The following is a 16,712-nucleotide window of genomic DNA, read 5'->3' as shown; positions in this document are numbered from 1 at the left end:
AATCAGCCCGAGAGAAGGAGGGTTTATTATTTCAGTTTATGCTAAATAAACGGTTTTACAAACGGTCCCCAAGCAAGGTCAACAGCAGCTTCAATTACAAGACAAACTTAACAAGAGTTGCAATAAACCAAGGATCCCGTATTGACTTAAGAACAGGCTCGATGCCACATATGGCCACTAGCAGGGTTGTACAGGAATGCATACTGGAAAATAAAGGAAGAGGGGGAGCTTCTTTCTATGCCAGAATTTGCCACTGCACAGCGATTGCTCATTCACCTCTCTCCAACCAGCTAGCTGCTCAGCTCAATTCACTCCACACAAAGGCTGGAGCCCAGACCTCAATGGACCGAGGGAAACACGTTCAGAACTAGGCTCTCTATTGTGACTGAATTTCTTAACATCTTTTCAAAAAGCGGAGAATGCCTTGAGGCTAAAGGAAGAAACAGGCTAATGGTGAATTGGGAATTCAGAGCAAATTTCAGAGCCCTTTCCTCCTAGCTTTTGAGGTTGAAAGCAAGCTCTTTCCTTTCAAGTTTCAAAGTCCTTTTTCCTCCTGCAGTGTCACAGAAGGATTTGAAAAGAAGGTAATTGTGCTCGCAGTCTCCCTGATCAGAGCTTACGTCCTATTTCTGGTATTTCGGAATACTTCTTGCAATAATAGTGCATATAGCTCAATCCCTTAACCGGCCTGCACTCTGCAATTGCTCATTAAATGAACAATTGCGGGTATAAAATGCCTTTTATGTTCAAGGTCTGGATATAAGATAAGCATTCTAGAACTCTAAATTTGGTTTACTAAGGAAACTCTCCATCATTAAATTACAAAACTGAAGTCAGAATATCAGGTTTTCCAAGAAAAGTGGCACTCAGATTTCAGTGAGCCCAAAAGACAGGGCGGCTGGGGAGAGGGACCGAAGCCACAAAATGTTAAGGGGGGGAAAAAAAAGAAAAGACTGCAGACTCGGAAAAGATTTCGAGGCGAATGGGATTCGAACAAGAAAATAATATTTCCGTGTTTAATAAGGTCTGCGTTTGTGAAGCCTCATCATTTCCAAACTGAACGATATAATCAAGTCGTCTTCAAATGGATTAAAACACAGGGCTGAGGCTCAATCAACACGTAGAGGGCTATTCCTGACCCCTCACCAGCAGACGTCGCCCCCTTCCTTAAGAAAATAAATAATCCTTTTCCACTACAGAGCGCTTTATCTTTATATCATCTCACTTGATCCTCACCAGAACCCAATGCTGCAGCAGGACAAGGTGTTAGGTCCAGTTTCCTAATCAGAAACAGGCAGCCACATCCCTGATGAGTAAGTGATGTAAGAGGAATCCCAGCCACGCCTTACTGAGGCCACAAAGTCCTGTTAACAGGACAAGAGGTCTGCTCCCAGGCGGTTTGGGGAATGATACCTGGCACTTGTATGCACTCCCAGCCTCCACCCCCATAACCATCATAAAAGGGGGGAAAAAGTAATTACATTTTGATGCACAGACATTTTCAAACCTTTGATACTCTCCTATTAAGTTTTTATCAACGTAAGTCTACTCCTGGGAAGCACCCAGAGGGTGCCAGTGACAAATCCATGGTGAGACGTCCAACCTCAGGGTCTTAGTACCATGAAGCATCTTATCCCCACAGGCATGAAGACACACACATGCCCTATACAGGCTACACACACACCCTTTCACACGCTGAGGCTCAACCAATGGCATCTGTGTGTTACTGCAGTTTTTAATGTGCCCCCACAAGCCTGGGGCCCCATCTTCCTCTTCCGAGCAAGAAACAGAGCATCATTTTCTGCTTTCCTCCCAGGAAATTGCCTGGCTGTGTTTGGAAAGAGCATTATTTCATGTTTTCCTATTATACATTGGTTGCATCTTGTCAGCTTTTATTTCTGTGGCTATTTACATTCTGATTTTCTTTGAATAAAAACCAATGGAACCCAAGTCCTCGCCTCCCTGTTTCAGAATTCTCTCTAAGACTTTGACCAAAGAGAGATCAGAAATGAAAGAGAAGAGGCTAAGTACATTCAAGAGGCTAAGTAAGCATCGTAGAATTATGCCAGGAAGTTGGGGGGTGGGGGGGAAGTTCCTGTAGTTTTTATAAGCAGAATCTTGCCTCTTTCCATCCTGATTGCAGTGATGCCTAAGCCAGAGGCTGCTCCCTAGAATGTCTTAGAGCCTGGCTTCCAAGGGGAGGAGTAAACAATGCCTTCTCTAAGAACACTTCCAATGCCCTTGGGGTCAGACATCGCCCTTATGCGGCTACACATACATCTCCCATTGACAATGAGTGATGATAGAGGGAGTGGCCCAGATGGATGGGGGAGAGCTCTCCGCTTTGTCTGCAACCTTTAAACCGACTGCAAGGCCTGCAACGCGAGCGGGCTGCCGGGGGATTTGAAGCTTTGGAGAAATTCAAGTGGCAACCCTCCCTCAAAGATCATGGGCTCAAGGATTAACGGGTAGCTCTCTCTTCCCACTTTCATCAACCAGGAGATCCCAAGGGGGAAGGAGAGAAAGTACAAAACGCCCTCCATCAGAGTAGTACGAATGCCATAATTGTTTTAACATTTCTAGAGTTCTTTTTGCCAAAGAACAAAACATAGTCCAGACTGACCCATATCCCACCAGCCCTTCACCAGAAACTATTTGCTCCCAAGTGTAGGTTACAACTGAACCCAAGGCAATTTCTGGCCTCACTCCCTACTACTCAGCTTACAGAGCTCCACCCAGCTTCAAAGGGGGCTCCTGGGATAGAAAGAGTGGAGAGAAAGCAAGATGAGACTTCAGATAAACTGAAGGGCAAACCTGACATGGCTGTTCCAGGGCAGCAGAGAGCAAGCAGCCTCTTGCCTTTTTAAAAAGATCATACAATGAGGGCTCCTTGCCATCTGGAAAATCAGGAGCCAATCACACCACCAGCTTCACATCTGAGGCCTCACCAGGCATGCCCTGTGGCCTATAGGGTTTCCATTCTCTTTCCTTGTGCCTCTCTCTGAACCCTCACCGATCAGAGGTCCACACCCCCTGCCACCTCTGGGAGGATGTTTCTCGGCGTTAATGACGCGGACAGCGAAAGAGTCGCTGTGACTTGGTCCAGTATCACCCAGCACGAACCCAACCTTACTACCCAGCTTTCAAAGTTCCAGACAGAAAGCACTAGCCAAGCCCCGCCTGTACCTGGGAAGAGAAAAAAAAAAAAAAAAAAAAGACCAAAACAGGCCCCTGAGAGTCCCGGCAGGCTCTCCTATAAAACAGAGATCTTCCTTGTTTTCCTTGAGCTCGCGAAGACCCTTCCTTGCATTAAGAATTCTGAAATGTCATGAAGCTTCTTCTATTAGCCTGCTATTAGCTGCTAGTCGCTGCTTACACAGAGTGAGTTAATTAGTGACATCAAAGGCAGTACAATAAATTCTCAGGAGGGCCCCAATTTTTTTCCTTCTGCTTAAGAGCGCATTTATGCCTATCTGCGAGTTAACAGTCTCTGGAACATTTAAGTATTAGAGATTTCTTTGAGAACTTAGTTTGAGTGTTTTATAAGCAAAGAATGAAGAGTCCCTCTTCCTTGCTTTGCACCTACAGACCCGAGCAGTTAACTTTCCATAATGACATCTGCAACCCACAGTCATAACAGAAATAGTGCGATGTCTGTTCACAAGGCTAGAGGGTCCAGGCTGCTGCTGCCAGCTGCATTCTCCAATGGGACCAAGCCTATCGATCGCCCTGGAGATCTACCCCAGCTCCTGTCCAGCGGGAGGACGCAGAGGCTGCTCTTCCTTTTTTTAATTTTTATTTTTTATTTTTGGCCGCACCGGGCGGCTTGCGGGATCTTAGTTCCCCAACCAGGGATCGAACCCATGCCCCCTGCAGCGGAAGCGCGGAGTCCTAACCACTGGACCTCCAGGGGATTCCTGCTCTTCTTTTAAAGGTAGGCAGGAAAAAAATCTGTGTGTGTGACAGCTTCTTCTGGCCGCACTTCTGAATGGTGGTTCCCAGGTTCGCGCCCACCCTGGACCCGTCCCTAACATCAAAGTCCCATTTCCTAACTTTTCCACCATGTTTTAAATTGCAGGGGTGAACACAAATTTAACTGGCTTCATCTGGTGTGTGTATGTTGCCTGGTTTTTGTTTTTAGAAGGTGGGGTAATAAGAAAGCCTGAGCATATGGTGGTATTATATTTTTAATAACATTTTAAAGACCATGCTTACTGCATGGGAGGAATCAGACCCTCCAGAGAGTGCATTTAAATATCAAGCGAACATCATTACTGTACTGAAAGGAGCTGGAGGCTCCACCCGCGCTGGGACAAGATTAGGGATGATGCCAGGGCGCTTGCCTCTGCTGACCCAGCCTCCGGGCAAGGCCAGGGGCTGCCCGGGTCAGGTTTCTAACCACAGAAGCTCCCTCTAGCCACTGCCCACTTTGACCTTAGTTATGAAATGTGCATTCGAGAAATCCAAATGAAAATACCACGTTTTGATTCTTCACGCTTTTACTAGAGAGGTCAGCCTACTTCTAGCTACTTAGCCACAAAGGTCTGCAACTTTGGGAAACACTTTCCAGGAATAGCTCAGATACTATGAGTAAAGCAGGAATGGTCACAAAACCTAATCTCCCCCAAAGCCCATGTTCACGGTCACAGCCAAGACAGGATGCTTTGGCACCCCCGCTGCTCTGCCCTCCTCTGACCAACTGGACGGGGCAGACACCAAACACCCACTCTCCTCTGCATGAGACTAGAAACCAGGACACAGTCAGACCTTTCTTCTGTCCTTTTGCTAGCTTTCCAGACACATTCAGGAGAACTTAACGCCCCAACGCCAGGGGAATACATTTTTATATTCAAGAAGTCCCAATAAAAGCGATTAAGGAAACAAAAGACCAATTCATCTACATTTCCAAAATACAAGTAATTTTAGTCTCACTCATTCTTCCGACCAATTCAAATCCATTAACCATGTACCAGTGAAATCCAGCTAACATTTGCTTACTATGACATAGGGAGGGCCTCACCTGTCTTGCTTACTCTTCACTGTATCCTGATCAGAAAGATATTGTCATTCTGCTCATTTGCCAGATAAGAAAATTATGGTACAGAGAAGCTAGGTTACTTACCCAGGTTACACAGCCGGTTCACAAACAGAGCCTGGAGCCCAGGCAGTCAGACTCTAAAGCTCCCACTTAAAGATTTGGCCGTTGGACCTCTCTACTCAGCGTCAAGAAATATAAAATAAATTTGAATTTGAATTCTGATCAATGCCCTAGCATACGTCTGCGAACTTCTCAACCATCCAACTCCGCTGCAGCATAAAAGCCGCCACAGACAAGATATAAACCAATGAGCATGGCTGTGTCCCACTACTTTATTTACGGACACTGAAATCTGAACTTCATGTAATTTTCACATCACATTTAAAAATGTGAAGAGCCATTCTTTGCTCGTAGGCTGTACAAAAACAGGTAGCAGACTGGATTCTGCTACACTGGAGACTAACTACTACCCTAAAGGAACTTACACCCCTTTGCTAATAAAGCTTGCACCCCCAAACAATGAGGAATATTACAGTAAAATTGCAAAAGCAATAATATTGAGTGTTAGGGAGGATACAAAGGGATAGTCACTTTCTCACACTATTAAAATATTTCCATAATCGGCTGTATCAAATGATCCCACTTCCAGGATGTATCTTAAGGGAAAAAAATTAGAAAAGAAGACAATGTATGTTCAAGGATATTCATCACAGTGTTATTTACAGTAGGGAAAACTCAGGAACAAAATTGAGGTCCATTATCTTATGATAGGATGGAATATTATATCATTAAATACAGTGCAATCAAGCATTTTAATGAACATAGGAAAGGATTTTACTGAATGCCAAGTACTGTTCTAAGGTGTTACGTGCCAATCCTATGAGGTAAGTACTCTTGTGCATCTCATTATACAGATAAAAAAACTGAGGCATATTTATCCAAGAAAACACAGCTAGAAAGAGGCAGAGCCTGAACTGGAATTCCGAGTCCACTCACCCACTAGACTACCATGCCTCCAAATATTTTAAGGGAGGAAGACAAATATATATTTATTTCTATGCAAATTTTTTTAAGTTTAAAAAATGCACCAAGATAGCATGAAAATATTTCTATGGATTATTTTTCCTTTATGTTTCTATATTTCCCAACCACTTTAGACTGCAGATATAGCCGATTTCTTTTACTCTTGGTTTTAATTCTATCCTAAGTATGACCTTCACAATAATTCTCTAGAGAAGTCCAAATTAAGTACACATATATTGAAAAATTATCCCACAAGTTTATCTCCTGTAGTCTTGTTTTAAACTACTTATCCCACCTCTTAAGACTGTAAGTGCCTGCTAGGCTATTTTTACATGCATTAATAACACCTTACAATGATGTTGGGATTTATGGAGATGTCAATAAATTCATTTATTTAAAATTATGCGACTTTTTAATTATTTTGTATCTATACACGAGCGCCTTCCAAACAAGTACCAAAAATGCCCTAACATCACTTCCTGCTAAACTTGGGAACTCAGCTTTCACCAGGGCACCCCCTGAAAGGTATAAAGGGAAAGTGCATTAGAAATTATCATTAAACCATGGCTGTTGCTCATATTCCTGAGCTTGTGCTAAAAGCCAGGTCGTGTGCCAAGTGCAAAGGCATTAATCCCATTGGCTGCTCACAGTCTACCAGGTACTCAGTCCCATCACCCCAGTTATTCAGGTAAATACCCTGAGGCTTAATAAGTTTAAGCAACCCGCCTCAAGCCATCCTTCAGGTAAGCGCCAGGTCTTCGGGACTTTCTCATCTATTATCAATGATGAGTAACTCTTGCAAAGTGTCTACTATAAAGTCTCTGAAAGCTGAGCACTGATTTGCTTGTCATTTCCTTATACGTATAGGTGAAGATGATCATCATTGTTAAAATTATTCTACCTCTTCCTATACAAGTTATCAGGAAAGGAGACTTCAGTCTGTAACCGAAGGACCTGTTATCCAGGGTCTCCAGGTTCTGAACAGCTATTTGCGCAAAGGAATGTTTACCACCATCTTCTGGGGGATTGTGTTGCGGACTTAGATGCCAGAAGCCGTCTGAGTATTTGGTTTGTGTTCAAGTTAACAATAGTGCCAAGAGTTAAAGCTGTATGTAGTTTATGGAAAGGGGCATAAGTCGAATAGTTAAAGAAGCATATGGTTTATAGAAAAGAGGGGAAAACTTGCGCTTGGAAGCAGCTTTGGGTGGATTATTTACCAACAAATGAAAGGCCCGTCACGCGGCCCCAGAGTATACTTCCCCTCCCACAGGCTGGAAGGGAATGCTGAATAAGTCAATAAAACCAGGGTCACAGTGAGCTGAGACCCTCTCCCCCAAGAAAGATGATTATCGAATTATAGCAAATTTCAGAAAGTTTTTTTTTTTTAATCAAGAACAAAACCAGACTCCTTAAAATGCACTATTAGGAATTGTAACCGTTCCTAAAAGTGCCAGATAGGTTTCCATCCATGCAATATTCAAACTAACAAGCGTCTTTTCAATTTCTTTTAATGATGGGGTATGCAATAAAAATACAGCAGTGCTTCGTTTAGCCAAACGAGCTGAAGCAAAAAGTACCAAAATAAATAAATAATAAACTTACATGGGCCACTTACCAAAACTAAAATCATTTAATTCAACCTTTTACAGGAGGCACGTGCAGCATTCTGAAAGCAAAAAATTCTCATAACACAAACCTCCACTTAAAAATCACTGCCAGGGGCTGGAACCAGGGCAGGGTGTTATTTCTTTTTCAATTTATTTTTTTAATGTTTGGATATTAATGACATCAACTGCCGTATCGTATATATAATAAGGCAACATGGTATAATAAAAGGAGTTAGAAAACCAAGGTCCCAGACTTGCCTCTAGCATTCATGGGTGTGTGACCCTGGGTAACTTAAATTATATCGGATTGTCAGTTGCCTCACTTAACGGGCAGACAATAAAACTTGCCCTGCTTACTTGCCAGGGTTTCCTGAGGGTTAAACAAAATATGAAAAGGATCTTTATAAATTATAGCATTTATGAATGCCGGGTACCAGCACTAATCTCCTCATTATCTGTTTGATAATCATGCAAAGCAGGACAGTGGGATGCAAGTGCCCTGGGTCAGGAGGTGGATGGCTGAGTTTCCAGGACTGATTCTACTGTTACACTGGTTGAACTTCAGGCAAGTCACAGAATTTCTCTGGGCTGCTGCTTCCCCTTATATAAAATGAGCCATCACCAATCACCAGGCTGGAGGTCTTGGGAGAGAGCAATCGCTGTTTCACAACCACAAAGAAGATCCAAGTTAATGATCTATAATTTAACTGGCCATCTCTTTCACCCACTTTTTTAATGTATCTTGGATCAGGCCCATAATCAACACTTACAAAGTATGCCTGCTTGAAATTTACATTGAAAATATCAATCTCTTCTCTACTTGGTTTGCTACAATGACTTGAGACACTTGAACCTTCCCAAGAAATACATTTGCTGTTTCTCCATGAATACTAAAAATGACCAGGCAAATTCTCTTAGGATGACTGTCGGCAGCTTACACCCACTGACTGTTTCTGCATGGCCTGTGTACTAAGAATGGATTGAACATTTTCAAATAGCTGAAAAAGAATTCAAAAGAGGAAGAATATTTCATGACACATGAAAAGTATATGAAATTCAAATTTCAGTGTCCATGAATAAACTTGTACGGGAACCCAGCCAGGCTTACTCATTTTCGTATTGTCTATGGCTGCTTTATCCCTATAAGAGCAGAGGGCCCGAAGGGCCCATGCAAATCCTAAAATATTTACTAGCTGGCCCTTTCCAGAAAAAGTGTGCCATCCCCTGACTTGCCCATCTCAGGACACCCATCAGTGAAATGATGAAGCACACCTGAGAAAAATACATACCAAAAATAAGGCAGCACCATTTCAAAGCAATAGTATTGATGCTTCCAAACCTTAAGGTGGGTACTAACATCATCCTACTTTACAGGTGAAGGAAACAGGCTTAGAGAGATGAACTTCCCCAAAGTCCCAAGTCAGTGAGCTGGCGATCAAATCAGTTCCCTATAATTCTAAACCTGACAATTTATATGGCGGGGAAAAGAGGATTTGGGCCTTTCTCATAAACCTTAAGGTAGAAAACATTTCCTGACTTTTCCTTCTCTCAGTGTGTTAAGCACTGGGATAAGTAATGAATTTTAAATAAAAAAATCTGAGATGTGTGTGATTAAAGATCGGTTTCCTTATCCAACTTAGGGTGTGTCTGCAGTTGTTTGAGTTTTGTTCTTTTCAGAACAATCACAAACCAAACAAGTACACGTCGGTCAAAAGTGCCACACTCTCCCTGAAAGCTGAAGGTGACAGAGGTCATTTCCCACACATCAAGCTACTTAATGTGCCTTTTTTAAATACAAGGGAACGTGCCCTCTGCTGAGCCAGATATAATCCCTACTGATCTGTTTTTGAAGGCGGGATGACCCAGACTGGCACGTATTTTTGCTAATAAGGATGGAGGAGGAACCTGCAAGCATCAAGTTTGGAGATTTCCTGTTCCCACCAAATTGGGAATCTCCCAATCAAAAGGCAAAAGCAAGTTCAGTCAGGGTTCCGAGAAAGTGTTTCGGCAACTTGTGTGAGAAATTGCATCCAGGGGGTATAGGGTTGGTTGAGTTGACACAAAGCATGCAAAGTGGCCCAGGCCAGCCATTCTCTACACTGGATTCATACAGACGCACCCACGTCAAGGCGCCCGTGTGTCCCAGCAAAACAGACCAGTAAAAACGAATGGCTGTTGCCCTCGCAGCCGTTATGACTGTGATTTTTCTAGACTTGGAACCACCTGAGAAGAGAAACACAGGCCACAGGGTTGGTGCTGTAGACCAATGGACAGTTAAGTCAATGTCAGGAGGAGACTATTGGAAAGGAAAAGGAGCTCGTTCAGCTGTTGGATGTGGGCGTATAGACCAGGCAGACATTCTTGAAGGAGGTTTGGACAAGATCCGGTTTGGGAAAGTCTTTGCTGAGTCTCCTCTAATTCAGACTTTCAAAGAGGCTGGTCAACTTCCCTCTAACCCCTCGGGGATACATTCGACTCAACAGCATAGTATTAACGATGACTCTGAAGCTCCAAAACCTTGCGCCTTGGGGTTTGAAGGCACCTGTATGATTTTTTGTTTATTTCTTTTTGCACTTTTCGTTCTTCTTTCATTCACATCTTGCTGACACAAGTGGAAATTCCTCTTTCTTGGCAGAAAATCTTTACGTTTCCTGCCAAGCCATTCAGATAAAATTTCTTCCATCCTCTTCTCGTTGTCTGGTCCAGTTCTACTAAAGCTCTCAAGAAGGGCTGCAGGAAACAGCAACCAAAACGTATAATCCAGGCACTTTTATTGCCCTGGACAATTTTATTAATTCTATTGGGTCTCTTTAGTCTATTCTATCATTTGCAGGGAAAGGAAGAAAAATCCTAGTATGGTCCAGCTAGCCAATGTAATATCCCCTCCCTATAAAATGAATGCATCTCACAGTTCATTCAACAGAATGTTAGCAACCACTGAGACTTCAAGCCAGAGAGAAGTTGCCTCCCCTGGGCTCTCAAGCAGCCAGCCTCACAGAGCAATGAGTAAAGGAAGCTCATCTTTATTCGTCTTCCTTCCTGTGGATTATTGGCTCTGGACTCCTGGGGAGGCGTGGTCGAGAAGAGGAAGAAGCAAACACTTTTTTATATTTTCAACCTAATCTCCAAAGCTACACCACAAACCTGTCCAATAACAGCAGTATTCACAAATTATGGATCTGCCATCAAACACTGATTCTGTGCAATACTGACCTCTTTCTGTAAGAGTCAGGCCATAGTCTTCCTTGCCAAGGGCCTCATAAATTACTCGGAATAAAACCAAGACAGGTGTGTATCTCCACGAACCTGCCTTTCCTTTCATTCTGCTCCTTGTCTGCCCCATATTAAAGAGTGATCTTCCAGCTCACCCTTGACTGTCACACCCCTCCCGGGGCCGGCGAGGAATGTTCATCCGCATCACCAACTTGCCTCTGCCGTGTAGCTGCCTCTGTCTGTTCAGCTTTTCTCCGACAAAGTCTTCATTGGACCCAACACCGCCTCTATCCAATACACCATCTCTCTTCTGTATACACCAGAACCACCGAGCAATAATCCTAAACTCTCCTGACCCCAGCGTCTCTTTTTCTTGACCTTCTGTAGCTTGCACTTGACTCCTGAATTTGTCTGTAAGGTTTCCAACAATTCTCGTTTGGCCAATTTAATGGCTTCCTCTCTGCCCTGATGCTTCAACACAAACTTCCACCCACTCTTTTCAAGTAACCTTTGTGTACTTGTCTTTTTCTATCTTTTAAATTTGAATGTGAACTTATTTACAAAACAGAAAGAGACTCACAGACATAGAAAACAAACTTATGGTTACCAAAGGGGAAAGAAGGGGTGAGCGATACATTAGGAGTTTGGGATTAACAGATACACACCACTATATATAGAACAGATAAACAACAAGGACCTGCTGTACAGTACAGGCAACTATATTCAACATCTAGTAATGACCTATGATGGAAAAGAATCTGAATCACTTTGCTGTACAACTGAAACCAACATAGCATTGTAAATCAACTACACTTTAATAACTAAATAAACCAATAAATGAATAAATAAAGAATAAATTTGAATGGCTCCAAAATGTGAATATCCCAGGCCTTTGTAAATTTGTTTAATGGGTCTATCTGGATGGACTTGAAATTCATTGTGGGGTGAAAAATCAACGTGTGTGTAAAAATGTAAGTTCTAATTTAATAGCATAAACGGAAAATAATCACTAAAAAAAACCTGTACATACACTTGCACTACAAAGTTTTGAAAGGTGGCGTTTTAATATGGTTGCATACTTCCATGTTTCAATGCATTTCTTAAGAAATCTAAAAACAGGTTTAGATTTATGCAGTAAAACTCCACATTCTAGGAGCAGTTTTATTAGTGCAAGAGAAAGCAATAATGAAATGATGAAGGAATTAAAGCTTACTCATAGATTGCAGTTCCTGACAGGTATAGCAAATCAGTTGAAAATCTTTGGCTTTAAGCAAAACCCTACTATAGAAACCACAGAAACCACCAAAAGTTTTGGTAAAATACTTCCTTATCCAATGTGAAGTGTCTTGCTATTTGTTCTATTTGAAGGTGTTAAGAGTTGAAATAATTTGCAAAAACATCAAGAGTTTCATGGGGGCTAGGAGGATTACTTTTTAAAATATCCCCCTCATAAATACATATTCCTGAAACCCAAATATGGAATCATTTCTCCACATAAACAATGAAAAGTGAGAAAGCAGAAGTCACAAATTAGCTTAATTTCAATGATCAGGGCATGAAGATATAAATGAGCTGTACAATTTATCATGTCATTAAATCAAAATACACTGCTGGTGCATGTGGGGTTCTCCTTCCCCACTTGTGCCAGGCTTAGGCCTAGTCTCATTGAAATCTAGTTACTGGTGGTATCAAGTCTTGAACTTCTTTTGTGCTCTGCCAGGCTGATCGCAGAAAGCAACACCTAAAAGTCCCCTTAAAAGCGAACAAGTAGGGACTTCCCTGGTGGCTCAGTGGTTAAGAATCTGCCTGCCAATGCAGGGGACACGGGTTCGAGCCCTGGTCCGGGAAGATCCCACATGCCGCGGAACAACTAAGCCCCTGTGCCACAACTACTGAGCCTGTGCTCTAGAGTCCGTGAGCCACAACTACTGAGCCCGCGTGCCACAACTACTGAAGCCTGCGCGCCTAGAGCCCGTGCTCCACAACAAGAGAAGCCCGCACACTACAACGAAGAGTAGCCCCCGCTCGCCACAACTAGAGAAAGCCCGTACGCAGCAATGAAGACCAATGCAGCCAAAAATAAATAATAAATAAATAAATTTATTTGAAAAAAGTGAGCAAGTAGATTCCATAAAATTACTGAGCAGCCCAACATTCTGAAAAATTCAATCAAAAAAGTAAAACCCAGTCTTGCAAAGAAGCTTCAAACCACAGAAGAAAATACAAAAGCACTGGGAAATGGAAATGTTGCGAATCCTAAAATTGCTTGTATTCAAACTTAATTTCGAAAGTGCAAAAGCAAACTCTTTGGGGATTTCTGAAAACCGAAGCAACGTTAAAAGTCCTGATGATCCTCACTCCAATGCCTAAAAACCTTCTAGAAACACATGTTGCTTCTCTGCTTACCAACCTTCCAGGAAGCTCAGCTGTCTACACCACCAACCCCAAACTTCCGGGCCTGAATAAGGGCTCCGAGTGAAAGGGACCACCTTCAGGCCTCTCCTTCCCCATCCTCTGAGGCTGCTTCCCTCCCCACCCAACACCTACAAGGTATCACTCACACTATTCTGCAATGGGCTATATACTTGTACATCTCCATCACTAGAATATAAGCTCCTCGAGGGCAGGGGCTGAATCTTGCTAGCTCAGGTTATCTCTTCTGCCTGGCATACCACAGGCACTAGAGCATCATTCTGGGGATGAATAAATAATTGAATGAATGGGGTGGGACTTGCAGGTAGTGTCTTACAGTGATGTTGTTTCCAGGGCTGGCAGCTCAGCATCTAGCTGATTAGAATCAAGCCCCAGGGACTTCCCTGGTGGTCCAGCGGTTAAGGACTTCGTGCTCCCAGTGCAGGGGGCCCGGGTTCGATCCCTGGTCAGGGAACTAGATCCTACATGCCACAGCTAAGACCTAGCACAGCCAAATAAATAAATAAATATTCAAAAAAAAACAAAAACGAATCAAGCCCCAGAGGAAAGGACACTGGGGTGTCCATGTGGGGTGACAAACAAGGGAGTGAGCGACAGAGGGGAGTCACCTATGGCAGCCTCTTGCCAGGGGCTGGTTCTGATTCTTTTAAGCCTCTGTTTACTGTTGCCAGGTTGTCAATGAAGAACATTATCTTGCTATTCATCAGTTTAAGGATAGTGTCCTTTACTGACAGATAAAACATTGAGGACACTAAAGGAAGGAGAATGAAAATACGCAAACAGACAAAGGGCAGGAGAAACGGATACGAACTACCCTATCCCAGACTTGGCTGAGATTTTTCATGTGTTCAATATTCACCTCATGGGAGTTGCTGTGGAGATGAAAATTTAGCCCATGCAGATGAGAGAAATACAAAGTGATTCGTAGTTTACAAAGATACCCACAACATTGGAAATACAGCAACAAACATTTTGGCCCACCTTGAGACATTGAATTGTCATGTTAGATGTGTTTTGGAAAGCATTGATGACCGTCAAATAGATATACATACAATTGATGGGTTAAAGACTAACAAAAACAAGTTAAGAATTTAACCTTTTTCTACACATTCAGAGAAAAAGACAGAGAGAGCAAGGGAGGGGTAAGGGAAATAAAGGTAACTCTTCCAATTCCTTAAAAGGTAGGGCATTTTTATGTAGCACATGGATTTTTTTTTTTTTTTTTTTAATTCTCGGCCTTTCATCTTCACTCTGGTAGGACTGCATTTGCCATAGGCTGATAAGTGAATATGGCAGAACTTCAAAACTCATGTCAGCCAAAGAATCTAGAGAGAGAAAAAAAATCAGACATAAAGCTGGTAAAAGGCAGCTATAAATTTTTTTAATGCCTTTTATTTAATTCTACCAGAAGATCACACAGCAGTGTGATCTAGATTTGGTACATCTCAACCTCAAGTCACGCACGCACATGGCCTCCATCCAATTTCTTGCCCCAAAGATGTGGTTTTCATTTAACTAGTAAACCGAGAGAGGTTGCTTGTAAGACCGATACATTAATAAACTCTTTCCACTTAAGACAATTTGAACCTTCCATTTAGTAGGGTGAGTCAAGGACTGTTGAAGAAGAAAATAACAGGATGGAAAATGTAATTCTTCATGTAGAGATGAGAGCCCAGGCTGAAGTCAACAGTGATTATCCACAATTTATATCAGTACCTTGTTAAGGGAACGTCATTACTCGCATCCTTACTAAAAGGAACAGCAAGAAAAGACAAAACAGAAACACTTTCATTTCAAGTCCATGCTGCTCTGTACTTGGCTCAAGAGAGGTAGTTGGAGAGGACAAAAGAAGCATGTGAGCCCATGAAAGTTTGCTAAAATGTCAGCTCCACTCCCAACACCAGGGGTGCCGAAACACATGAACTAGAATATTTATAGCAGTACCATTTGTAACCAAACGTTTGAAACTGCCAGTGGCCATCAGTGGTAGGAAGGATTTGTCAATTGTGGCATATTCATACAACAGAATAGCATAGAACAAGGTGAATGAACACCCAAAACTACACAACATGTGGATGAATCCTGTAAACATAATGTAGAGCAAAAGAGGAGAAGCCAGATAACAAATTTATAAAGTACAAAAACAGCCACAACTAGTCCATGCCGGTAGAAGTCAGGGATGGGGGCTCAAAGATGCTGATGACCATCTGTTTCTGGGGCTTGGTGCTGGTTTCACATATACGTTTCGTTTGTGAAAATCATCGAACTATGCAACTTATGATATGAGCACTTTTCTACATGCATATTTCCTTCAGGAAAAAGGGGTTAAGTATCAGTTCTAAAAACTTCCAGACAGTTCTTAAATGTCCTCTTCTTCAGCTCTGTCTCATGTGCTCCCATTCATAAGTGTTCTTTCTTAAATATGAAACTTGCGGCTGTGTATTTTAGGTAGCTTATATCTACCACATATAAAAACTGTTACTCTAGAACAGTATGGAGGTTCCTTAAAAAACTAAAAATAGAGGGCTTCCCTGGTGGCGCAGTGGTTGAGAATCTGCCTGCCGATGCAGGGGAAAACGGGTTCGAGCCCTGGTCTGGGAAGATCCCACATGCCGCGGAGCAACTAGGCCCGTGAGCCACAACTACGGAGCCTGCGCGTCTGGAGCCTGTGCTCTGCAACAAGAGAGGCTGCGATAGTGAGAGGCCCGTGCACCGCGATGAAGAGTGGCCCCCGCTTGCCGCAACTGGAGAAAGCCCTCGCACAGAAACAAAGACCCAACACAGCCTAAATAAATAAATAAATAAATTATTATTTTAAAAAAAAACAACTAAAAATAGAGTTACTGTATGATCCTGCAATCCCACTCCTGAGCATATAACCAGAGAAAACCATAATTTGAAAACATACATGAACCCCAATGTTCACAGCAGCACTATTTACAATAGTCAAGACATAGAAATGACCTAAATGTCCATCAACAGGTGAATGAATAAAGAAGTTGTGGTATCAATACATGTATACAGTGGAATATTACTCAGCCATAAAAAGAATGAGCTAATGCCATTTGCAGCATCGTGGAAGGACCTAGAGATTATCATACTAAGTGAAGCAAGTCAGAAAGAGAAAGAGAAATACCGTATGATATTGCTTATATGTGGAATCTAAAAAAATGATACAAATGAATTTATTTACAAAACAGAAATAGATGCACAGACATAGAAAACAAACTTATGGTTACCAAAGGGGATAGCAGGGCAGGGGAAGCGGGGAGATAAATTAGGAGTTTGGGATTAACATATACAGACTACTATATATAAAAGAGGTAAACAACAAGGACCTACGGTATAGCACAGAGAACTATACTCAATATCTTGTAATAACCTATAACGGAAAAGAA

General features: G+C 42.4%; 1 protein-coding gene across 6 annotated transcripts in view; it reads right to left on the bottom strand.

Moving 5' to 3' along the window:
• Nucleotides 1-16,712, bottom strand: part of GLI3 (GLI family zinc finger 3) — a 282,524-nt gene that overhangs the window by 193,143 nt on the left and 72,669 nt on the right. The window lies entirely within an intron of this gene.

This window comes from Balaenoptera physalus, assembly GCF_965194825.1.
Source record: "Balaenoptera physalus genome assembly, chromosome: 8".
Classification (NCBI taxonomy): Eukaryota; Metazoa; Chordata; class Mammalia; order Artiodactyla; family Balaenopteridae; genus Balaenoptera; species Balaenoptera physalus.
The sequence above is the reverse complement of the archived record's forward strand: the minus strand, read 5'-3'. Positions and strand labels throughout refer to the sequence as shown.